At 44.3% G+C, this 26083-nt stretch overlaps 1 protein-coding gene across 7 annotated transcripts in view; it reads right to left on the bottom strand.

Moving 5' to 3' along the window:
* The window catches only part of GCNT1 (glucosaminyl (N-acetyl) transferase 1), a 211208-nt gene extending 186874 nt beyond the window's left edge, over positions 1–24334 (bottom strand). For 2 of the 7 annotated variants that reach the window (XM_029616304.1, XM_029616279.1), the window contains exon 1: positions 24138–24326. The gene's annotated coding sequence lies outside the window, so the exon portion shown is untranslated. Of the gene's footprint in view, positions 1–16455; positions 16479–17142; positions 17288–17700; positions 17835–23932; positions 23955–24137 lie in introns of those variants that run through there. The other 5 variants (XR_003858679.1, XM_029616361.1, XM_029616296.1 and 2 more) reach the window with 5 other exon arrangements.
* Positions 24335–26083: the final 1749 nt, after the last annotated feature.

Below are 26083 nucleotides of genomic sequence, written 5' to 3'. Positions count from 1 at the left end.
TGGAGCACGAGCCTTCAGAGCATGGCGACCTGGAGCAGGGTCTCACTGTGAGCATGGTCTCACTGTGTTATGTTTGCTACAGTCTAAGTACCTTGGAGGTCTTTTCTTGTTGTTAATATGGGTCAACAGGTGGTAAGAGATAGGCTGCAACAATGGGAGCGTTCCCGTTCCTTTGAGCAGGAAAGGGCTCCCTGGAATAGGTTGGCCCATAGATTGTATAATGGTACAAATTGTTAGGATTTAAGCATTTGCAAACAGATCATGACTTCATAAGCAAGACTGAGGAAGTTCTCTTCTCTGCCCTGAAACTAAAGAAAACTGTTTGTTTTATTTGAGGATCCATGCTGTGAATGATTACTAGTTTGAACTGCCAGAGACTGAGGTTTCCCTTTGCAACAAGGGTTCAGCCATTAGGACTGGACATAAGGCCTGGACAAACAGGCACAGCAGCCGAGGACAGAGTCAATCCCACCTAGGGACATGAATCATGCCAAAATTGGATAGATGTCCCATTTGCTTGCCTCTGCTAATATCCCTGTCACAGTAATTACACCGAGCAAAATGCTGGTCATCCGTCACTTTAAAGTTGCTCCAGATCGCAGATGTCTTTCGTGATCCTCCCTTCTCTAAAGCCTTGCGGGTAGATGGTGGCACTGGAGCTGAATTAGTGGGTGCACCCTGAGAAGCAATGCCAGGGGCCTCAGTCACCCTCTGTGCCTGCGCTGACTGCTCTTCCTCCTCCTCAGTTTCATCTCTCCCCTGCTGCACTGAAGTGGCGGCTAAGACAGGACTAACAGATCCTCCTAAAGCTTCGTCAGCTATTACTTCTTCCGTTTCTGATGAGAATCCCACGCAAGATGATTCTTCATCTGAATCAGAAGCAAACAATGACTGTGCTATATTGTCAACGCTAAGTGTTAGTCGAGACTTCTGTCCCCCTGCTGCTTCTGGGTGTCGACATTTGTCTGGCATGACTCAGCCTCTTTTTCCCTCACCTCCAAAACTACAGGATCAGAAACAGGTGGTGGCGATGGCAATGCCTCATGGTCAGATATTTTTTTCTGGATGGAACTGCCTGCCCCTCCAAAGAGTTTATATTGCGACAGGTGCCTTTTTAACTTTAATGGGGGAGTGGCACTAGTGCCTCCTCTGCCAGTCCCAATCACTCGACTACATCTAGCTTTCCCTGACATTATGGATTTAATGTCACTGCCTAGTGCCTACTGGCTGCCCACTGTCACAGTGCCTTGCTATGCACTAATGTAACGTGTGTGGTGTGCACACACACGCAGCTTGCTTGTAAGCACAAAAGAGGCAGACTGGGGATTTCACTGCACAGAGTATCCCAATAATAAAGTTCAGTCTGCTAAACTGCCAACCCACTGAAGCCCAGTGCACAGAGAGACTGAGTGAGTTGAATTAAACTCAGTTTTAAAAAGCTGGAATTGTTGGCACAGCAGGAAAATCGATGAAATATATTTTCCAATGGAGATTCTAGCAAAATTGAATATATCTCTCCCAGTCACAACACCCAAATGGTGCTTGCTTGCAGCCTAGCCCAGAGGGTGAATGAAACAAAATGGCACTGCTAGCAGCTTCTCTCCCTGGCACAGAGAGACCGTCTCAGATCACCTAAATAAACTGCTTAAAAAACAAACAGGGCTAGCTGGCACAGGCACTGCAACCAAATAAAGAATAAATAGCTTTTTTTCCCTACTAACTAGCAATTCAATAGAGATTTCTGAACTCAGACTAGCTCTGAGTGCAGCCTGCTTCCACAGAGACCACCTCCCCAGACCACCCCTGCAAAGACAGTGGCTGGCACGCCACGTGCTTAAGTATATATAGTGCTGGGTCATCAGGAAAATTGTCACAGAGCACTGAATGACAGCGCAATTGGCTGCATTCACTGCATTTCACAAAATGCTATCACTGATACGCTGCATTCCGGTATTCGTGCCAACCTATCCGACCCTTTCCTGTGAGTCACTCTCAACCTAGCTGCTATCAAGCTAGGTCGAGAGTACATTGTACAAGTCTCATCTTTGCGTACCTGTCATTACTCCAAATGACATCAAAGCTTCACTGTTGTCTACTGTGCTGTTCAAACCTCTGTCTGTGCATGTAAAACTGCCCCCAAAACCTCACCCTGAGTTACTAGTTTCCCCTATTACAGTGGTATAAATATTTTACTTATATGAGAGCCTTATAAAGAGTCTCTCTCACCAGTAGCAGGCCAAAATGTGATAAAAGCCTGTCTAAGCAGTTCTCAGCACACAATGTGAAAATATCATAAGTGCAATAAATTTAACACGCATTGTGATAAAACAGCAAGTGTTGCAGTCTCTGGAAAGTTTCCCTAACCATGCCTTTTTTTTTTTTGATCGCAGGAGCTATTCTCATGAAATTTATAGCAAAATGATGAATCTAGGTCTTATTTCTCCAATCTGATTGGAGTCTATCTCAAGAATGACCAATGGAAACAGGATGTACCTGAGCTCAACTTTTGAGTGTCATAGCAAAGAATCTGAATACTTATGTAATATTTCAGGTTTTTTTTTTTTGTTTTTTTTATTAATTTGAACACATTTTTACAAACCTGACTTTGACATCATGGGGTATTGTGTGTACATTGAGGAGGGAAAAATGCATATTTTCCATTTTAGAATAAGGCTGTAACATAAAATGTGGAAAAAGTGAAGGTCTGAAAGCTTTCTGAATGCAATGTATGTGGGCATGACCAAAATTGATGACCCAAAGTAGCTCTTTCCAAATGACATTTAGGGCATCTAACAAAATTACATTGCACAAGCACAGTTCCAAGAAGTATAGGCTCATCAAAAACTTGAACTGGGTTTCCTTCAATCCAATGTTAAAGAGGATAGTTCTAATTCTTGGGAAAAAAAAAAGTCTTGCATAGTTGGTTGAAGAAATATCTAAGATTTAACTCTTGTTCCCCCTCAAGATGCTAGTATACTGAATGTGGGGTTCCCACTGGAAAAGCATTCTATAGAAGTAAGAGTGTGCCACACTGGTTTCTCGAAATCAGAGATATATCAAAGACTCTCCGAATTCTTATGAGCTAGATCCTGTAGTGTCGAACCTGTTGATTAGCATATAATTGGTATCCAACTCATATTGGAGTCAGAGGATCATTTATCTTTGTCCCTTATCTCTGATTTTAGAGCAATATTCTCTTTTAAAATATATGCAGATGACATCCAACTATTTTTTTCAGTTCATACTGAACTATCTACAATAGCTCAAGTATACCTTTGTTTTAGTTCAAATGAAAAGCTGGATTTCATCAATTAAAATTAAACGTTAAAAAAAAACAGAAGCCAAGTGGATTTCCCATAATTCTCGTTTAAATAATTGTGTGGCTTATATTGCTGTGGCTTATATTTGCTCTTATGTAATGGTTTTTATAAGCTCTGCTCTGAGACATCTACATTATTTATTGCCCCAAAGCGATTTTAGATCTGTAATTCAATCATTTATTTTAGGTGCAATTGATAATGGCAATGCATTGCTTACAGGCCTCCCAACAAAGAATTTTTTTTTCAAAATAAGGCTATTCAGCTGCATCAGAATGCTGCTACATGATAATAGGAAGGATCACATAACGCCAGTATTGATGCAGCTACACTGACTGCCAGTGATTCATTGCATCAAATTTAAGATGTGTACTTGTTTTCAAGCTAAAATCTGAGGCCTTTGTATTTGGCAGATTTAATTGCTTTAGAGTCAACCTTTTCGAACCCTGTCATCTAGAGTTACCCTTCAATTACTAGTTCCATCTTTAAAAAAAAACAAACAAAAAAAAACCTATAAATTAGGTGAAAGGTGTTATGGCTCCCTGCCCGCGGGTCCCCCCGCAAGCAGGCACTTACTCACCCATGCTGCATGGATGCCGCCGAAGTCGGGCCTTGCCGCGCGGTTGGAGCCGCAGATTGTAGTTCTTCCTGCGGCCCAGAGGCCGCCCTGGCATGTCCTCTTCACTGCGGCTGGAGCCGCGGACTTTCCTGCCTTCCCTGCGGCTGGGAGCCGCTGCCATGTCATCTTTGCGGCTCAAGGCCGCAAGCCCCGGGCTCGAGTAGCGGCTGGAGCCGCTGCCATCTTCGGGCCTGCTTCCTCCTGACGTCGACACTGTGCAGGCCGCTGTCCACAGTCCTGCACAGCCAGCTTCCTGCTCCTCCTAGGTGCGCAGCTGCACCTCCCTGCTGGATTTAAAGGGCCAGGCACAGGAAGTGTGCTGGCCCCACCTAGGGAGTGGACTTCCTGTTCCAGCCCTATAAAGGGCTGCTCCGTCTCTTCAGTCTTCGCCTTGCATCGGAGTTACTTCACTCTGGAGGCTCCTGCCTGCCAGAGCTCTGTCAGGTCTTCTTCGTGGAGCTCCTCTTTGTTTCATCTCGCCATGTCAAGTTATGTCTTCATGCCCGAGGTCCTCGTCCAGGTGTCCTGGTGTTCGTCTCCTGGTATCCTGCCCTCTTTGGTGATCACGTCTGTGCTCCTGAGCCTTCTGGTCCTGTCTGTCCTGCTCCCTCGGACAACGTCTTTCCTGGGTTGGAGAGGCCTGCAGGTGGACTGGTGTCCTGAGCAGTCTCGTCCTGCCAGCTGTGTTGGTGCTTCAGATGACATTGGCTTCATCATCTGAGTCCCACCTCGACTGGATCCTTCCTGCACTTGTCCTGCTCCCAGTGTGGTCCCTGGCCAGCCTTCTCAGGCTATGAGGGCGCGCAGTGGGACAGGGTGGTCCACGACCAGTCCCACGGGTGGACTGAGTAGGGCGCCCTGAGAGAATGCCAATGTCCTCCTGCCCTGCGTCTTGTCTTGTTTGGATTTCAAGTTCCTCGTCATGTCTGCACTTCAGTCTTGTTCCTGATGCCGTCGCATCGACCATTGGTCCATGATGTCTTCGCATCAGCCCTGATATGTCTTCCATAGTCCTGGTGTCATGTCTTCAAGAGCCCTGGTGTCACGTCCTTACCTTCGTCATAGTGTCACGTCTTCATGTCAAGGCCCGTCTGCCCTCATCCTCAGGCCAGGCCTGCTGCCCCATGCCGTTCCAAGTGACAGGTCCGAAAGGGCTCGGAATGGTCGGAGGACCATTCAACTTCCAACATCATCCTGTTGTTGGCCTTGGGAGCTTGCAGGCCTGGCGGAGGGTAAGTCCGTCTGCCATGGTGGATCACGCCATCAACCCTCGGTTCGGTCCTGGATCCGTCTGGGGTCGGGCTGAGGCCCAAGGGCACACTAAAAACACCCCGTTCACTTAACAGAATGCAAGGCCTTTCAAGGCTGTGCTATCTAACAAAAAGGGCCTTCGTGACAGCAGTATCATGGAATACCAGTATCATGGAATACACTTCTCATTCAACTTTGCTCTATTTTTTAAAATTAAAATGTTTAGAAAACAGCTGAAAGCAATTTTATTTCAGGAGGCCTTTGCAAGTAAGCTGCAATATGATTTATTTACTCTGTGTTAAGATGGTATAGTTTTCATTTAAAACTTGTTAGTCTTGTGTCTATGGTTTTAATTACCTTTACATATGCTGTTTACTGTACACAACTTAGAACAAAATTTTACAATAATGCAGTTTATAACTCTGTAATAAAGAATACATAAAAAAAAAACCACCTTATTCTCTAGATTTATTAAATTCCATGAGTTGGACTAATTCGATTTCAGCTATTGTCAATGAAGGTTTGAGTCAGGGATATGTTCCAGAAGTTTTAAAGAAATCTCGAGTCAGTCCATTGTTAAAGAAACAAGCTTTAGATACACCAGACCAGTATCTACATTTATCATCTTTATAAAAGATACCAGAAAAAGTAGCTTTCAATCACCCATCCCATTTGTTGGATAAGACACTTGCCTTCACCTAGGAGAGTCTGGTTTTCACCGAGCTTATTAGTAAGGAGACAAACTTGGTGAGTGAGTCTTGGTCTAAAACAGATATTGGAAAGGCAGTGCTCATTGTCTTTGCTGGACAAAGCACAGATATCCTTATTTTTTGATTCAAAGATTCAGGTATCAAAGTGAGTGCATGTGATAGATTTCTTTCTTTTTTTCTTGAAAGAAGGTTCACAGCAATTAAGTTGAGAAAGTAAGCTATCTTCTTCCTGGCTTGTCATAAGCACATAAGAATTGCCATACTGGGTCAGACCAAGGGTCCATCAAGCCCAGTGTCCTGTTTCCAACAGTGGCCAATCCAAGCCACAAGTGCCTGGTGGGACTTTGTCGAACACCTTCTGAAAATCCAAATACACCACATCTACTGGTTCACCTTTGTCCACATTTATTCACTCCTTCAAAAAAATGTTTTGTGATTTTATTCTTTAACACTTTCCATGATTTTTCCCAGCACTGAAGTCAGGCTCACTGGTCTATAGTTTCCCAGATCACCCCTGGAGCCCTTTTTAAATAGTGGGGTTACATTGGCCATCTTCCAATCTTCAGGTACAATGGATGATTTTAATGATAGGTTACAATTAATCGAAATAGGACTGAAATTTCATTATTTAGATCTTTCAAAACCCCGGGGTTTATGCTATCAGTTCCAGGTAATTACTACTCTTCAGTTTGTCAAGTCTAGCTTACCACATCTTCCAGGTTCACCGTGATTTCGTTCAGTTCATCTGAATCATCACCCTTGAAAACAGTCTCCGGAACGGGTATCTCCCCAACATCCTCTTCAATAAACACTGAAGAAATCATTAAATCTTTCCACAGTGGCCTTATCTTCCCTAAGTGCCCCTTTAACCTCTTGATCATCTAATGGTCCAATCAACTCCCTTGCAGACTTTCTGCTTCAGATATATTTTAAAAAGTTTTTATTGTGAGTTTTTGTTTCTATGGCCAATTTCTTTTCAAATTCTCTCTTAGCCTGTTTTATTACTGTCTTACATTTTCTTCTGTTGGATCCTTCTTCCAATTTTTGAATGAAGATCTTTTGGCTAAAATAGCCTCTTTCACCTCACTTTTAGCTATGTTGGTAATCGTTTGACCTTCCTTCCACCTTTCTTAATGCGAGGAATACATATTTATTTATTTATTTATTTAAGTTTTTTATATACCAACATTCAAGACAATAGTCCCATCATGCTGGTTCACATGAAACAGGAGTGCAAAATAAACTTAAACTTGAACAATAGTGCGGAAATAGCAGTTACATGTAACAAGGAAAATTGAACTTGGAATGAGAAGGAAAAAGGAAAAAAAAAGGAAAAAGGAAAACCAGCTAATTACATATTGCTTCTAGGATGGTATTTAACAATATCTATGCTTGTTGCACATTTTGTATCTTTGTAGCAGCACCTTTCAATTTTTTTTAAACTATTTTGCTCATTTTATCAAAGTTTCCCTTTTGAAAGTTTAATGCTACAGCCATGGATTTACTTACTGTCCCCCTTCCAGCCATTGCCAAGTGGCTCCACCACCGTTACTTCTCTCAACAAATCATGCACTCCACTGAGAATTAGATCTAAAATTGCTCCCACTCTCGTCAGTTCATGAACCAATTGCTCCATAAAACTGTCATTTATTTCATCCACAAACTTTCTCTGACATGTCCTGATGTTTCACTTACCCAGTCAATGGGGTAATTGAAATCTCCCATTATTATTGCATTACCAATTTGATTAGCTTCTCTAATTTCTCTTAGCATTTCACTGTCTGTCTCATCTTGGCCAGGTGGATTGTAGGATACTCCTATCACTATACCCTTCCCTAACACACAAGGGATTTCTACTCATAAAGTTTCAATTGTGCATTTAGTCTCATGCAGGATCTTTATCCTATTAGACTCTATGCCATCCCAGACAAAGCACCACCCCACCACCAAGATGCTTCTCTCTGTCACTGCGATTTAATTTGTAACCTGGTATAGCACTATCCCATTGGTTATCCTCTTTACACCATGTCTCTGAGTTACCAATTAAGTCTATATGTCATCATTCACTGAAATACACTAACTCTCCCATCTTACTTCTTAAACTTCTGGCATTAACATACCAACATTTCAAAAGTGCATTTTGTTTGTATTAACATTCTGCTTTTCAGTTGACAGGGACAAACTGGACTCTTTTAGCTCAGGTGAGATTTTAAGTACAGGCACTTGGACTGCTTTTCTTATTACTGCAACCCTCTGTTTGGATGCCCTAACTAATACTTCATTAGTATCCTTCAAAGATACCTCCCTCCAAACCATGCGCTGCTGAGCAACTGTCAGCTTTCCCCTTTGATTCAGTTTAAAAGCTGCTCTATCTCCTTTTTAAAGGTTAGCGCCAGCAGTCTGGTTCCACCCTGGTTCAGGTGGAGTCCATCCCTTCAGAAAAGACCCCCTCATCCCCAAAAGGTTCCCCAGTTCCTTACAAAACAATCCCTCTTCCTTGCACCATTGTCTCATCCACGCATTGAGACTCCAGAGCTCTGCCTATGTCGGCGCATGAAACAGGGAGCATTTCAGAGAATGCTATACTGGAGGTTCTGGATTTCAGCTTTTAACTTAAGAGCCTAAATTTGGCTTCCAGAACTCCCTCCTACATTTTCCTATGTCATTGGTGCCCACATGTGCCACGACAGCAGAGTCCTCCCCAGCACTGTTGAAAAATCCTACCTAGCTGACGTGTGAGGTCCGCCACCTACGCACCAGGTAGGCATGTTACCAGGCGCTCCTCATGCCCACCAGTCACCCAGCTGACTACATTCCTAATAGTAGAAATCACCAACTATGATGGCCAAACTAACCCTTCCCTCCTGGGCAGTAGCCCTGGGAGACACATCCTTGGTGCGAGAGGACAATACACCACCTGGAGAGCAGGTCCTTGCTACAGGATCATTTCCTGCTGCACCAGGCTGATGCTCTCCGATCATGAGACCTTCCTCCTCTGAGGCAGCACCAGGGCTGCCAGTCTGAAGTTGGGACTTGGCTACGATGTCCCTGAAGGTCTCATCTATATACCTCTCTGTCTGCCTTATCTCCCTCAGGTCTGCCACTCTAGCCTCCAGAGATCAGACTCGTTCTGAGAGACAGGAGCACTTCGCATTGGATGCACACGTACAATTTCACACCGGCAGGTAAAAAAAATCATACATACAACACTGTGCAGAAGACTGGGAGGCCCCTCTTGCTGCTGGACTGCTGCCTTCAACTTACATTTTTTCAGTACCTAGTTAAGTTTTAGGTTGCTATGGGAGTAGGACTGTGTACAATTAGAGTCCTTTAAACATATTAGTGTATTTACTGTGGGCCAGATTTTAAAAGATTTATGCGCGTAACCGGCCTTACACGTGCCAGGACTATTTTTAAAAAGCCCGGTGACACGCGTAACGCCCCGAGACGCGTGCAAGTCCCAGGGCTTTACTAACAGGGCGGGGCCAGGCTCTAGGCACAGCGGCCATATTTGCTGCTGTGCCAGGAATCGCATGCCGGCAGTTGGCCGGGGCGTGCAACTTACTTCAGCCCCAGGGCTGAAGTAAGTTTTGCAACAAGACCCAAAAAAAGAAAAAAAAAAAAGTTAGGGGGGAAAGGGCGGGGGGAGGGAAGTTCCCTCCGAGGCCGCTCCGAAGGAAACATGGCTCGGTGCAGGCATGGCGTGCGCAAGGTGCACAATTGGGCACCCCCTTGCGTGTGCCGACCCCCAATTTTAAAACTTGCACGAGCACATGTATGCCCGCGCGCAAACTTTTAAAATCTACTCCTATAAATCTGGTAATGACCTACAAGGGAATGATTAAACTCTTGATAAGGTGAGGGGAATTTCTGAATTTAAGATAAAAAATAATCAGCCTTTAATTTTTTTAATTTAATTTAATTTTTTTTATAGTGTTAAAGTGTCACCTGCCTATAAATTAAAGGATGAGCTAGGGGTGGTTGGGCAAACCAAACACACATCTGTTTTTTGCCTGCCTTTCTGACAATGTTCCAAAGTTCAGTTTTATTTAATCCTTAACAAACACCTTTGCCCGTTTTAATCCAGGACCTTGGTTTTAGCCGTTTCCTGTGTGTAGACGATGTCCATGTTGTAGTCTTATCTGGACCTGAATTGCCCCGCACAAGTTTCTAAATTCAATGATGGTGTTGATATAATTGCAGAATGGCTTTTGGGCCCTCAAATTAAAAAGGTCAGTCCAATAAATAAATAAAATCAGAGGCAAAGTGGGTTTTCAAGGAAGAATTTAGCCTCCAGGTCTTCAGTTATAGAAGGCCCTGCTATGCAGAGATGTGCTTCGGGTTAGGATTTCGTTGAAATTGCCTAATTTGGGAAAAACGATTGCACATACCTACTGCTATGCCATTATAAGAAGTTGTTTCTTCTTTGGGCATTAACGAGCCGATACAGTAAAGCGCGGCCGCAGTTACCCCATTTCTAACCCGCTGTTTACTCACAATTTGGCCGCGTAAGTCCAACCCGCAATTCACTATCCCTTTTAACCCATCCTTACCCTTTCTTTAAATCAACGGGTAACCCTTTCCGCCCGCGGCATGTATATGATATATAAACGAGCAGATTAGCTATTCCCTCTCATTCAGTAACGTGCGCCCCGACTATTGCCTTTTTAAACTGCAGTTTAGCTGCGTCTTTAACCTGCTAAATTACTGCCTACCCTTACCCCTGCGTTAGAGGCAGGGGTAAGGGTAGACGGCAAACTTTCCCCCAGCCCCCGCTCACCTGCCCTGGCCACCGGTCTCCGGGGCAGCCCCAGTCCTCTCTCCCCTCCTCGCGAAGCAAGGCACAGGGCGAAAACGACTAGACATGCTATTTAAATATTGTAAATAAAGTGAAAAGTTAACTAACTTTTTCTTACAGTCCTCTCTGCCCTCCTCCGGAGGCGTGCACCGTGGCTCCCCTGCCTCCCGGGGGCAACCGGCGGTGAAAGCGGCTTCTAGCGGCCCCCGCCGGCGAAGACGGATGAGCGCACGCCAGTAGTGCACGGGCGCTCGTCAAAGGCGCATGAACGTGTGTGCGTGACGTCATGGCGTACGTTCATACGCTTTCGCTGACTTGGGTGCTCAAGCCAGCGAAAGCGTATGAACGGGTGTGCGTGACGTCACGCACACCCGTTAATGCGCCTTTGACGAGCGCCCGTGCACTACTGGCGTGCGCTCATCCATCTTCGCCGTCGGGGGCCGCTGGAAGCCGCTTTCACCGCCGGTTGCCCCCGGGAGGCAGGGGAGCCGTGGTGCGCGCCTCTGGAGGAGGGCAGAGAGGACTGTAAGAAAAAGTAAGTTAACTTTTGTTACACTTTATTTACAATACTTTAATAGCATGTCAAGTTGCTTTTCGCCCTGCGCCTTAGGTTTTCTTTTCAAATGTCATTTGAAATGACAGGTACCAGAGCACCCAGGATACTGTATAGGCGCTGTATAGTGCCTATACAGTAAAATGGATTGCGCTTCATGGACGCGGCTTGCATTTGCATGCCATTTAAATACAGTATCGAGCGGTAGGTGATCCGAACTGTGCGTGCGGCAAACGCGGGTGCGCCGGGCACTAACGCACCTCTTTCTACCTCCCGTTACTGTATCGGCCCGTAAATTAGATGTAAATTAGTGCACATATGTCCTCTGATTCAGCATTCTTTTTTACTATCTTCATTTTATTCAATGTTTAAGGCCATTTTTAGAAAGCAAAGATCTCCAGACTTGGTTATATGTTGACTGTGAATTACAAGGACTACTCCAATGCACTCAGACTTCTGCTGACTGCTCTTAGAATGCCTTAGTGCAAAATACAGCAGCGAAACTTATTTTGGGCTTTAGGATGTGATCGTGTAACTTCTTTTTCACAAATTACCCACTGAGTGCTGAGAAAGGTTTAAACCTATTATGTTTAACTTTTAAAGCTATTCAGAGTGACCATACTAGCAATCTTTCCAATATATTATGCCCTTATAGGCCTGCCAGAACACAGTAATCCTCAACTGGATTTATTACACATTCCCCCTCAAACCGAGAGGAGATTGGAATGTACTAGACAGAATTGCTTTTCATATCAAGTGCCTTCACTTTGGAATTCCTTATTGCCCGACATTCATCCAGAGAAAAACTAAGTAAAATTCAGAAAGGGCACCAAGACCTGGCTCTTTCAGCAAGTTTTTAAAAAGACTGTTCTTATCCCTACTTTTGATTTTAATTACTCAATGTTTATAGTTTTATTTCTAAAATTGAAGATCTACTTTTTAAGCATTTTATAATGTGTTTGATTAATATGTAATTTATTATACTGATCACTTTTATTGTATTTATAAGAGAATAAAACAAAAGTTAAAATGAAGTTAGCATTATAGGTCAATATTGTGCAGCCTGCATGAATACATGTTTATGAAGAAAAGTACAACATGACAACAGATAAACCTCCAATCTGGCCAGCCACATCTCTTGCTTTGCAATCCCTTCCTCTTCCCTCAGAGATCATCTCATGTTTTCTTGAATTCAATTACTATCCTTGTCTCCACCACCTCCATGAGGAGGCTGTTCCATGCATCCTCCACTTTCTGTAAAGTAATATTTCCATAGATTAATCCTGAGTATACCCCCTATCCCTTCATCCTGCATGCAAATAACCTAGGGCAATCAAAATAAGGGGCATGGAATGGCTCCCCCATGAGGAAAGGCTAAAGAAGTTAGGGCTGTTCAGTTTGGAGAAGAGACGACAGAGGGGGGGATATGATAGAGGTCTATAAAATCTTGAAAAGACTTTAACAGATTAATGTACACTGATTATTTACTCTTTCAAATAATCGAAGGACTAGGGGACACTCCATGAAGTTAGCAAGTAGAATTTTCTTTGATTTGTTTTAAATTAGCTTTTTCACTCAGTCCATAGTTAAGCTCTGGAATTCAGTGCCAGAGGATGTCATTACAGTAGTTAATGTAACTGGATTAAAAAAAAAAAAAAAAAGTTTTGATAGTTTCCTAGGAGGAAAATCCATAAACTGCTATTATTTAATAAGCTAGTAGCTTGAGATCTATATAATGTTTGGTACTTGCGACTTGGATTGGCCACTGTTGGAAACAGGATACTGGGCTTGATGGACCCTTGGTCTGACCCAGTATGGCATCCCTTATGTTATTAATGACACTAAGGGGGTCATTTACCAGACGGATCACACGCGATACCAAGATGGGGGCGGAGTCGGCCCCGGAAGAGGAAGAGTCGGGGCATCACCGGGGCCGACGAAAAGGTAAGGGCCTTTTCGTGTCCTACTTCGCGCCCAATAGCTACACCATCTATGGTGGCGCTATTGGGTGCGAAACCAGCAGCGATCGCACCGCGGTGGTGCGATCGCTGCTGGCTAGCGCAGGACCGCCCCCCCCCCCCGTTTCAGCCCCCCGCCCCTCATTACCTAAAGTATTGCCGGCCTGCGATACTTTAGAAAATGAGGCCCTAAGAGTGCCTGAAACCAGAGCTTCAGTGCCTCTATAGTTTAAGTGGAGATGAGTAAGCATGGGGAAAGGAGGGAGATAGCTATTTTAAAGCACTATACGAGTCTAGAAAGTGTGCCGCAACGTTTGTTAGGGTGTAGATTAGAGGGTTTCAGTGTACGTCACCACTGTGCTGTAGGTCATAAGATCAGTAGGGGAATGACTCCTGTGCTAAGGCATGTGCAACAAAACCCTTTACAGCACACTGGGTCTGGCTTACTGAGGATTCTTCCACTCTACTTTGCGTCTATGGAATTGGGGAATACTTTGTAAAAGCAGGCCTAATATGTTTCCGCACTTATAAAGTTTCATTGATCCAGGATTGGTGACAACTTAACATTTTAGAATGTTTAGATTTTAGAATATCTTACAACATAACATTTTTTTTTTTTTTACCTATTCCTCTTCCTTTCGCAGTCATATCCTTTCAAGTTTTTTAGCATTTTATTTTATAATAGTTTGGTTTCTAGAGCGAGAGGGCGGAGGAGGGAGGGGGTCAATTTGCTTATTTTGATTACTTTTGCAAACCACTTTGAGATTTTACTGTAGGTAGTATACCAAGTTAAATAAATAATTAAAAAGTTTACTGGAATTTGACATTTTTTTTATGTCTGAGAGAGTCTCTAGAAAAGTTTGCAGCAGAGGATCTATTCTTCTTAGCAAAGAGAAGATAGGCAAACAAGTTCAAGACCATGCTTCAGCTTTCACACAACACTAGATCACCACCACTTAATATATATTGGTGATCAACATGAATAAGAGAGAGTAACAATACTAGCCACCAACTTCTCTCATTCTTCCAATCCCAGCCTCTCTCCTAAACTGCCTCATTTGACCTTCTCTTTTTCCTCCTTCCCACAAAGCTCTCACACCCCCCCCCCTCCTTGTTCCCTATTCTGGCACCCAGCCTCCTTCCTTTCCCAAACCCACTCCCCCCACCACAAAGCTACCAACCCCTTCCCTCTTCAAGGTCTGGCCTGTATCTCGGCCTGTGTCACCCATGCTCTCCAAAAATGTCTCCTCTCAAAAAGTTGCCTTTCATCTGCCCTGGCACCCTCTTCCCTCTTGGTTGCATGATTCTGTTTAGTAATTCTGAGGCCGTCATAAAATGTGGGTTAAAAAAAATGCTAAATTTTAATGTGCATTTTATTTACTCGTGAACTGAAAAAGTGAGTTTGCTTCAGAAGCAGTAAGCTAATGGTATACAAACGTACCAGGAGTTTAAAAAAAAAAAAAAAAAAGCATTCTAATACAAAAATGTGCACTCAGCTTTACTACATCAGCCCCAACATGAGTAGCTCACGCAGAACATTGATTTGTATGCATTAAACCGAAGAGACAGGCATTAAAGAGAACAACAACCAGGAAAGGGATTATAGAGGGGGCAGAGATGGGAGGATCCAGAGATTGAGTGCCTCTGGCTTGGGAGTCCTGGACTTAGGTACTCAGAGCTCAGCTCGCCATTTTTTTTTTTTTTTTTTTTTTATAAATGGCTGGACTCCAGAGTCAGAGATGGAATAAACTCACATTTCTGGGGCTGGTGTTAGTCTGTGCGGCTGTGCCAGCACGGGCCTAGACCTGAAATTCCTGGATGCAATAGTCCATCCCAGAGCCTTCAGACCCAAGTCCAGGACACCATACCCAGGAACTCCAGATTCAGGAACACATTTTCATAACATAAACTTACACTAGCCCCTGAAATGTGAGTTAGTTGTTTATTCCACCTCTCGCCCAGAAGTTAATTTCCAGCATTAAAAAATATGAGTTAAGTCTTCAGGACTTTAACATAACTCCTTGCTTTGGAATGCTGCAGATGTTCAGGCACCCTAAGCATCTGTCTTAGCTGGTCCTGTGAGAAAGCTGCATTTTGAACTGAAAATTGGACACAAAGCAGGAGAAGAAAACCATGGTCTGTAAGCTGATACAAACTGTCCGCTAAATTATGGTAGAAATATGAAAGCATTGTGCCACACTTTTCTAACATTTCAGCAGAAGCCCATTGTATAGCATGAAAACTGAAGAAAGTTGCCCATTTTGCAGGCATACCTCAGTGTTTTAAGAAAACTGGGTGCATTAATGAATTGTAACTTTGTAGTTGAGTCACTTATAGCCAGTGAAGGAAAAGCAGAAAGCAAAAAATAAAAAGTTGTGTCCACAGTTAAATGACAATGCAATTAACGTGCTCTGATTAAAAAAGCAACAATATCTATTTTACCAAATTGCCTACAGGTGGTGATGAGATGGACAAGGCTAAATAATGATGTTAAACCCTGACAGCAGGTTATAAAAAGGTCACCAATCTTACAATTATTAATATACATTCCCAATTAACTCAGGATAAAGTTTCCTCCCATTTCAGAGTATTACTAGAATTCACTTTATCCTTGGAAACCCATATTACAGCAATTGTAAAGAACTCTTTGTTAACACTCTCTGGAACTCCCTAATTTAGACATTGAGTTATGCTTTAACCATCTCAGGACTGGCCTTCTGCAACACGTTATATTACAGTTTGCCTATGAAGTTACTAAGGAAGTTGCAACTAAAAGGAAACATAACAGCACCAACCTATTAACAATTCGATTTGTGTCTCTCAAGGGAACTGCTCCAGATTATTTAAAAGAAAATTCAAAGCTTTATGCCCCAAGTAGATACCAAAGGTCTGCCCATAAGGGCCTAAGTTTACATTCCTTCTAATTGAGAGATTAGGTTGATACTCATTTGAAAGAGTGGCTTCTAAACTAGGGAATCTACTCCTTAAAAAAAAAAAAAAAAAAAGGCCCAATTTACCCAGGATTTCTTGTGCGCCTTCATACCGCTGACTGCTAGTTGGCCAACAGTATGGACATGCACAAAGCTAACAGCTACCTGGTCTTTTTCCCCTCAGGCTTTTAGTTGCATTGCTTTTCTTTATGCTGTTTGCTGGTTTTATTGATTTAAAAAAAAAAAAAAAAAAAAGTAAGTATTCAGGATTATCTAGCAGACATCAATAGATGGTACCAGGAGGAAGCATTTTCCATACCCTGAAAAACTGAAGGTCATGGGGTTATCTTGTGTAGCTGAAGGGAGGGAGGCTCAGAAAGAATACTTTTTTTATCCGAGTGGATGGTGGACACCTGGAACAGACCTGCCGCAGAGTTTACAGGAGTCAAAAACCGTGGCAGAATTCAAGCATGGACGGGACAGATACAAAGGGACTGCCCTGTTGGCAAGAAAGGGAGCCCATGGAACAGCACAGCCGGCAGGCACAAATGGACAGAGTGGGTGGATCCTAGCGATCTTTTTTTCTGCCAACATCTTTTACAAACATTACAAACACTTAAGGAAAATCAAGGGACCCACATAACATCTAAAATTCAGAGGGCACCACAAGAAGCTTTGCCACATGTCATACACTTCTAAAATCAATGTATACTCCCATTCAACGTCCTGCAGTACATCAGCCGTTCAGAGACTAAAGCCCCTTGACAAAGAAGGTTTTGCAACCATAGGGGTGCGAGGGATCAGATCCAATAAAAAGCTACAACGCTACAAAAGCGCTGGCAATTTTGTAATCAACGACTCTCTCCTTCCGCCCCCACAACTTTTTTTTTTTTTTTAAATAATTGCTAACAGATCCACAAAAATGTATCTGTTTATTTCGATTTCTCATCCACCCGTACACGCTAGACATTCTAGAGGGGGGAAAAAAAACCCCCAAACCTCTCACCCGAGGGGCTCTGCAAAACCAACTCCCGACACCGCCTGAGAGCTCTACCCCGAGTCCGGGCAGTCATCGTGCGGCACACAATCGCCTCCTTAGCCTCTGCCCTGCTCTGCAAGAGGGGAGACAACCGAGCCCAGCCGGCAGTCCAGCGATGGTGGAGGAGGGGGGGGGGAGGGAGGGCGTCCCCCCGTGCCACCTTGCAACTGCAGCGCCCACTAGCGGCCAACGGTAGGGGACGCGCAGCCGACACTCGCCCGGGGTCCCAGGCCGAAGGGCTGCAGTTTTACGTCTGCCTTGCCGCTGACAAAACAAAAACTACAAGACGCTTGTCGGTTAAGGCAAACGCAAAAAAAAAAAAACTCCGCAGCCCCCATCCCTGCCATCCTCTCTTCCCCCAACCCCGCTATGGCCAGCTGGGCATCTCCTTGGACTGGGAGCCCAAGTGGCCTAGCGGCGCCGTCATCTTGCTATCCTAAGCCCCTAGCATCCTGGGAGCTGCCGACCGCCTGTGTGCCCCCCCCCCCCAATGCACGCTGAACGCTCAGAACCGGCCTCGCTTACCTGCGCGGCTGATAAGACACCGCCGCCTCCCTGTTAATGCTCGCCCGGCATCCGCCCCTGCAGCTATTTAACGAGAGAGAGCGAGAGCTCGTCCGCCGCAGCTTCACTCGCTCGCCATTGGGAGGAAGAAAAAAAAAAAACAAAAAACCCCCCAAATACAAACCCGGAGGGGCAGCCGAACACGCGCGTTCTGTTCGGGGGTGACCGGGAGTCACTGCAACCGCCCCCCCCCCCCCCCCCCCCCCAAGGCTGCCGCCGGCGCTCCTCCTTTCTTTTATTGCGGCGCTGCTGGGCAGCCAGGACTAAAGTAGCAGGATGTAGCTGATAACCCAGCTCCTGCCAAACAGACCGAGTGCTGGGGAGGGGAAAAACCAAGGTGAAAGAGAAAAAAAAAAAAGGGGGGCCAGAGAGGAAGGAAAGGAAAGCAGCAGCTGAGGGAGAAAGCGAGAATAAAGAAGCGAGGGAGGGGAAACAGGGAAGCTGGGGTTCACATTTTGCTTCTCTCACTGGTATGCCTTGTGATCTTCAGTGAGTCGCTTCCTCCTTCATGGTTCTCTGGACACACTGAAGGCCTGATGCATTAAAGTATGGGTCAAAACTGTGCACCAAGCTCAGCCCAGTTTAAGGCACAGGTTATAAACATAGCGGTAACCTAAAGGTATGCTGATTATATAAGGAGTTAAAAAAAAGTACACTGACTAGAAAATGTGTATAAAACCCACTGTGAAATGTGAGCACAGTACATGGAAACAGGGGAGTCTCTCAGCCATGATTTATGCACACAAAACATGATTTGTGTGCATAAAAATGCTTTCAGTACAGAAAGCATTTTTGTGCACATAAATCATATTTATCTGCTGAAAACATGCTCTGTGTGTACAAAGCATGTTTTCTGCACAAAAATCCAGATTGCCCGTCCTAGTGCCAGAATTCCAGCTTCTGCCCATAGTGCTGAAAACTTTAGTCCACATCTGGTCAACAAAATTTCCAGCACTAGGAAACTCTGAATTAAGCCAGTGCAGTTCTCAGCTATCTAAGGTGGTGGTGGTGGTGGGGGGTAATATGTAATGCCTTCATTTACATGGGATTTCCATATGAGGGCACTAATTAGAGCACACTTTTTTTTTTGTGCATTAACTCCTTGCTGCATTGGGAGCGCTCTGCTGAACATACCTTATCACATCAGGCCCTTTCATTGTAAACCCTCATGGGCATGGATCTTCTGTCAGGACCATCTCTGGGTGTGCAACTAGAGAGGCCCCTCCCTGTTGTGGTGGCCCTGCTGCAGCAAATTAATCCCAGGCCCCCCCCCCCCCCCCGTTACCCTCCCACCCACCTACTGCAAAGGTCTGCCCTGCTTCTTGTATCTAGTTTTAACTCATCTTGAACTGGGGTTTACAAAGGCGAGTAAGTAAATCTGTACTTCAAATCCAAGGGAGAAAGGGATCCAGAGGATGGGTGTGGAGAGACTGTAAGGGCAGGACAAAGGGAGGGGGGAGGGGAAAAGAACAGAAAGTATTTGAGGGAATGGAGAGGAAGTGGCAGGGAAGCAAGGGAGGGGCAGGATTGAGAGGATGGGAGACTATAGTAAAACTTGTGCCTGTGGCCATCAGCAGAGAGTTGTTGGCCACACTCTGAACAGAGGGAGGGGGGGGGGGGGGCGGGCGGATGGCTTGCCCCACCTAGTCTTCCAGTGTGGGGTGGTCAGCCCAGCAGACAATGGAGCAAATCACTTGGGCAAGAGAGAGAGGAGAGAGAGAGATGCAAATAAACGAGAGAAAAGATGGGTAGGGGGTAGGAAGGCAAAAGGAGGGAGAAAAGGAGGGGTGAGATGAAAAGGGATTTGGTGGGAGAGTGAAAAAGTGATCTCTGGAATTAGGATGGGGTACATAGGGATGCAGGGACTCAGCAATTTGGTGGGAAGATTGAGTAGAGGAGTATGTTGGATGGACTTGGGGTGTGAAACAGAGTGCAGAAAGGTGGGGAAGGGTGGAGAGATGATATGAAGGACCCAGAGGGCTGAGAGGCAATGGAAAGGAACAGAGGGCAATAGAAGGAATATGGGAATGGCCCAGATTGTCCACTGTCAGAGACAGGATGTTGGTCTTGATGAACGATTGTATTTACATTCTGCCTTTCAGCCACTTAAAAGTGGATTAAGTTCAGGTATTGTGGTTATTTTGGTCTGATCCAGCACTGCTTAGTTGAATTTATATTTGATTAATTGCCTCTCTTATAATAAATCAAAGCAGTCATAAAAAGTACGCACAGTAAGATTGTGGCCTGCCTTACAGAGAGGGACAGGTCGGTGAAGGGGGAATGTGAGGCTGGGTGGGGGATAAGAGGCAGAAGAAAGGGGATGAGTGACTGAAAGAGCTGAAGCCGGTGAGGAGACGAGAGGCAGAGGAAGGTAAGCAATGGATGAGAACAGGCAGAGGGGGGAATAAAAGATTGGGGAGGATGTGAGAGTGGTAGGTGAAGAGAGGGACTGGAGAATGAGATAGGGGGAGGAGAAGAGGTGAAATCTAGCTATGAGAACAGAAAGGCAGGGAAGAGAGAAACAAATAGAAGAAGACAAAATGTCAGACAGATATAGGAATGGGAGGGAATAAAGGAGAACATGAGTGAAGAAATGGGAAATGAAAAGGACTTTGGAGAAGAACAAGAGGAAAGTCGGAGGAGGGGAAGACTAGGACCAGCCTGATTACAAAAATAAAAATCTTGAGAGGAATGAAATGGTTTAATTTTACATAAGAACATAAGAAATTGCCATGCTGGGTCAGACCAAGGGTCCATCAAGCCCAGCATCCTGTTTCTAACAGAGGCCAAACCAGGCCACAAGAACCTGGCAAGTACCCAAACACCAAGAAGAGCCCATGCTACTGATGCAATTAATAGCAGTGGCTATTCCCTAAGTAAACTTGATTAATAGCCGTTAATAGACTTCTCCTCCAAGAACTTATCCAAACATTTTTTGAACCCTGCTACACTAACTGCACTAACCACATCCTCTGGCAACAAATTCCAGAGTTTTATTGTGCGTTGAGTGAAAAAGAATTTTCTCCGATTAATCTTAAATGTGCTACTTGCTAACTTCATGGAATGCCCCCTAGTCCTTCTATTATTCGAAAGTGTAAATAACCGAGTCACATCTACTGATTCAAGACCTCTCATGATCTTTAAGACCTCTATCATATCCCCCCTCAGCCATCTCTTCTCCAAGCTGAACAGCCCTAACCTCTTCAGCCTTTCCTCATAGGGGAGCTGTTCCATCCCCTTTATCATTTTGGTTGCCCTTCTCTGTACCTTCTCCATCGCAACTATATCTTTTTTGAGATGCGGCGACCAGAATTGTACACAGTATTCAAGGTGTGGTCTCACCATGGAGTGATATAGAGGCATTATGACATTTTCTGTTCTATTAACCATTCCCTTCCTAATAATTCCTAACATTCTATTTGCTTTTTTGACTGCTGCAGACACTGAGCCGACGATTTTAAAGTATTATCCACTATGATGCCTAGATCTTTTTCCTGGGTGGTAAATCCTAATATGGAACCTAACATCGTGTAACTACAGCAAGGGTTATTTTTCCCTATATGCAACACCTTGCACTTGTCCACATTACATTTCATCTGCCATTTGGATGCCCAATCTTCCAGTCTTGCAAGGTCCTCCTGTAATGTATCACAATCCGCTTGTGATTCAAAATTTTTTTACTTTTCGGGACCTCCGACTTAATATGGCTATGATATTAAGTAGGAGGGTGCACAGAAATGCAGTTTTTACTGCTTTTCTGTGCACTTTCCCGGCGCTGGAAGAAATTAGCGCTGACCTTTGGGTCGGCGCTAATTTCTGAAAGTAAAATGTGCGGCTCGGCTGCACATTTTACTTTCTGTATCGCGCGGGCATACCTAATAGGGCCATCAACATGCATTTGCACGTTGAGGGCGCTATTAGGTGCCGCGGGTTGGACGCGCGTTTTCCTCCCCTTACTGAATAAGGGGTAAGGGAAAATGCGCGACCAAGACCAGGCTGTACTGTATCAGCCTGAAAGTTATTAGACCATTGTTTTTGAAGTATTTTAGACCCCAGTGACGAAGAGGAAGTTGGAGTTTCATATCATGACCCGTAGTTCTACATAGGGGTAGACTGAGGAGCAATGTCAGGAAGCATTTCTTCATGGAAAGGTTAATGGATATATGGAATGCCCTCCCAGAGGTGGTGAAAACCAGAACTGTGATGGAAAAGGGCATGGGATAAACACAGAGGATCCCCATTGGCTAGTGGTTGAAAATGAAGAAACAGAGTAACCATAAATTGCAGGTGTAACATTTCTGCATAGCAGTGACCTGCACAGAGCAGCAAATACTAGAAGCCATGGAGGTAACCCGCACAGAGCAGAAGTTACTTCCCCAAGTAAATTGCTGGGCAGACTGGCTGGACCATTTACTATGTACTATGATTCGATTTCTTCACATCTGCAGCTCTGTTGCTGACTCATTTCATCCTGGCCTGCAGTACCTGACTTGAAATGCCTTGAAAACTGTGACTGGTCCATGCCACCTACTACAGAAATGGCAAGGAAACTCAAAGCACTGGAATTTGGCCAAGACATGGCCATGAACAGAGGATCAGTAACATGACAAAGGACACATAAGTCATGCTGGCACAATGCTAGAAATTTAACTCCTGGGTCTCCGATGGAGTAAAAGTGAATATGACCCACAGAAATGTGAATTAACTTTTACTCCACCTCTGACCCAGGAGTTAAACTTCCACCTTTAAGAAAGTGTACCTTAGTCTGTCCTTTAACCCATCCCCCTGCATTGAGAGGGACTAGCTAATAGGTTTGTTAACATGGGGATTTTCATGCAGGTTAAAACCCACACTAATCTTACCTCAGATTTTTAATCCATGTTTTAGTGTGGGGAGGGGGGTGGGGGGGGTTCCATACAAAAATCCTTGATAAATACCAGGTTTAATTTAGCACTTAAAATTCATGCATAAGTCAGCGCGCTTCATTACATCGGGCTCCAAGTCTAAGACATGACCTTTGCTACCATGTTCCAATTTAAGAACAGGAAACCTGTCAAAGAAAGGCAGCAAAGAAAACTGCAGATAGTTCCAACTAAAATAATAAAAAGGAAACATCCCATCTTCCTATAGGCATAGCAGTAAAACGGACTAAGTAAACAGAATTATTACGCGGATGTATTACTTAGGTTACAGCTTGCACCCAGATCTTCTCACTGCCACCTATTCAGGATTTACATAGAACCACTCCAAGTCTAAACTACAGAAAAAAAAATCTACTGCTGTTCAAAATGCCCCTTTTATGCTTGACAAAATGAAAAAACTATAGCATCAATTCGGATTTTCTTGGCCTAGGTATCTACCCACCGATGCAAAAAGTACAGTCCGCTTGTAGGATCATGAATAAGTGTCACAGCAATCCCTCCCCGTACTAACCTCTGCAATAAAATTACATTTCGGGTAGATGGGCGAATTCCAGTTATACAGAAAATAAAGCATTGCTTGGTTGGCATCTCAGACAAAACAACATCTTTCGTAAATGCCAATCCCAACATCGCATAAAAATAAAACGCTCTAGTCCTCCAAGTCCTTAGTGTAAACTTTAAAATAACCCAGGGCTTTAGTTGCTTCCGTTTTCGTTACAGAGCTAAGAATGAAACTTACAAATGTAAATGCAGTCGTTGGGTTCGAGTGCTTAAAGCTGGAAAAAAAACCCCCCTTAAAAAGCTAAAGGTTTTGCACGGAAGGAAGAGAGCAGAGAAGCGGGGGGGGGGGGGGGGGGGGGCGGCCACCAGGGGGACCAATCTGTCTCCGGTTTGCGTTATCTCCGAACTCCAGATCCATCGCAGCTGCAGCTCGCCTTAAACTGAAAGGAATAAAACCCGATCCCCCCACAATTAAAAGGAGAACTGCCTCCAGCAATCTGCGACACTTAGAAAGCCCGAGGAACCGCTTCTCTTCCGGCTGGCTAAAGAAGTGCAAAAAAAGGAAGAAAGGCCACCTTACGAACAGACACATATTTTTTTCTGCGTTTGCCTGTAACGTTTTACGAGCCCTACTCTCTGTTTATTGATATATATATATATATATATACATACATACACACACACACGTGTATGTATATATATATATATATATATATATATAAATCGAACCATGCGTCAGATTATTAACTACAGCGAGCGCAAGTTCCTACCAAGCGGTTCTTTCGGCAACATGATCTGACCTCGGATTATCAGGAGCAGTTTTAGTTGTGAAAGCCCCGTTCGGAGTGCAAACAGGAAGTGGCGCCCTTTTCTGGAAAAGAACAGACTACGAGTCGGCTACCCGTGATAAAGTTGTTCGTAGAGACGACCCCCCACGTTAAGCGAGAGAGAAAAACACCCTGCCCGGCTCTGTACCTGGAAATGCAGCCATGAATCCGAGGCGCACATCTCCTCACGGTGACGGGGGCAGAACGAGCAACGGAGTGCAAGAGACAGATAACACCGGGGCAGCGATGGTGCCAGGCACAGTGGCGAGATCCCCTCAGCCAGGGGCGGGTTGTGACCAAAAATCGGCGGGGAGGAGTCTCAGCCTCCCTCCTCCCTCACCTTACTGCCGGGCCTGCTGCTCCCCTCTTAGCTAAAAGCCCTTTGCTTAACAGACATCCCACTCCACACCCCCCCCCCCCCCAGTCCTCGCACAGCCGACTGGCCCACTCACCCGCTGTCTAAACATATTTCACCGCTTAGTCTCTTGTTAGGTTTCTCCATTTGCCTCCAAATCCAGCATGTGTTGCCAGCTGTATGGTTAGTTTAAAAAAAAACAAAACTTTCAATTTTCGACTTCAAGAAAAAACCTCTTAATAGGAATTTGATAACATCTAATTAATGTAATTATTACTTTTTAAGTTGTTTGTATGTAATTATTTTAATGTTTTCTATAACCTGCCTAGCATAACTTAGTTATTATAGGCAGGCTATAACATTTTTAAATAAATAAGAAAAAAAAAAAAAAAAGAAACACCACCCAAGAAATTACAGGCATTCTAAGATATTTTGCCAGAGAGAGAAACTCTTTATAAGGCTCTCATCCAAGTCAACTATTTATTCTACTGTAGGAAGGTCAACTAGTAACAGAGGCATGAACAGCACAGTACACATCAGTGAAGATTTGATGTGATTTGGAGGGAGGAAAAGTACCTAAAGATGAGATTTGTACATTGTACTCTTGACCTAGTTTGATGCACTCTCTACCTAGCTTCTTGTGGTTTCCAGTTCATTTTTTCTGCACATTTCTATTTATACTTTAGGGTCTGTTTATTCTGTATTTGGTGAGGGTCTACCTCAGTTCTGCATGTGTGATCGAGGTGTGGTATTCTGCTAGCATGTAGTTTCTGTTTAGGGATCTATATTAACTTGGCTTGTTTTGTTTTCCTAATACGAGGTGTATTGATGTTTTTGGGGCCTGTTGTAATATTTGTAGTGTTGCCTTTTCATGTATGGCGTCGCTATTGTTTAAGTGCTAACAATCAGTTCAGTATGTGTTACAACTGACCATATAGGTTCCAAGCATCTTTTTAATGCGGATTTTCTGGTTAGCATCACAGCTGTGCATGCAAATATAATATACATGTGGTGATATTTTTACCTCACAAGACTGCACTTTGAATGTCCTTTTTCATGTAAAGTTATTGTTATAAATGCATAATTTTTAATTGCTGTGGGGAGGGTGGGTGCAAGGCTGCAAGGTTTCCCTAATACCTTTGCTTCGGCCATGCCCAATTGAAAGGACACTGCCAGGTACATTTCCAGTGCATGATGTTTGTATATAGTTTTGAAATGGCAAACCCTCCCTCCAGTCTCTTTCCCCACCCAGCTATCTCTCTGCAAGCATAGTACCTGGAAACATTTCAGATGTAGACCCCTCTGAGATTTGGTGTGGATTGGGGGAGGGGATACGTACATCTATTTTTCCCTCTCCCGCCCCTCCCCCTGTCTCATGCAAACACACACATGTTCTGTCTATATCTTTCCCACCTCCCTATCTCCACGCACTGCCTCCAGTCCCCAGGACTAACCCCACCACTCTCCCTCTCCCTAGGCATAGGCAGACCAAAGGAATAAGGTGTCCTGACCAGAGCTTGGGGCTTCAGTTGCATTTTAGCACAGACTTTTCCACCATAATGGAATTTAACTGTTTTTATGTATAGAATTCAGCTCTGGTATTTAGCAGGGGTTTTTTTGGTGTGGTAAAAATTCCACACTAAAACGCAGATTAAAACCGGCACTATAATTAGCAAGGGTACATGCAAATCCTTATGTTAATGTACCTATTAGCTGTTCCCCAGCAATGCAGGGAGGCA

The sequence above is a fragment of the Rhinatrema bivittatum genome, chromosome 1, assembly GCF_901001135.1.
Source record: "Rhinatrema bivittatum chromosome 1, aRhiBiv1.1, whole genome shotgun sequence".
NCBI classification, from domain to species: domain Eukaryota; kingdom Metazoa; phylum Chordata; class Amphibia; order Gymnophiona; family Rhinatrematidae; genus Rhinatrema; species Rhinatrema bivittatum.
This window is presented reverse-complemented; position numbering and strand designations above follow the sequence as displayed.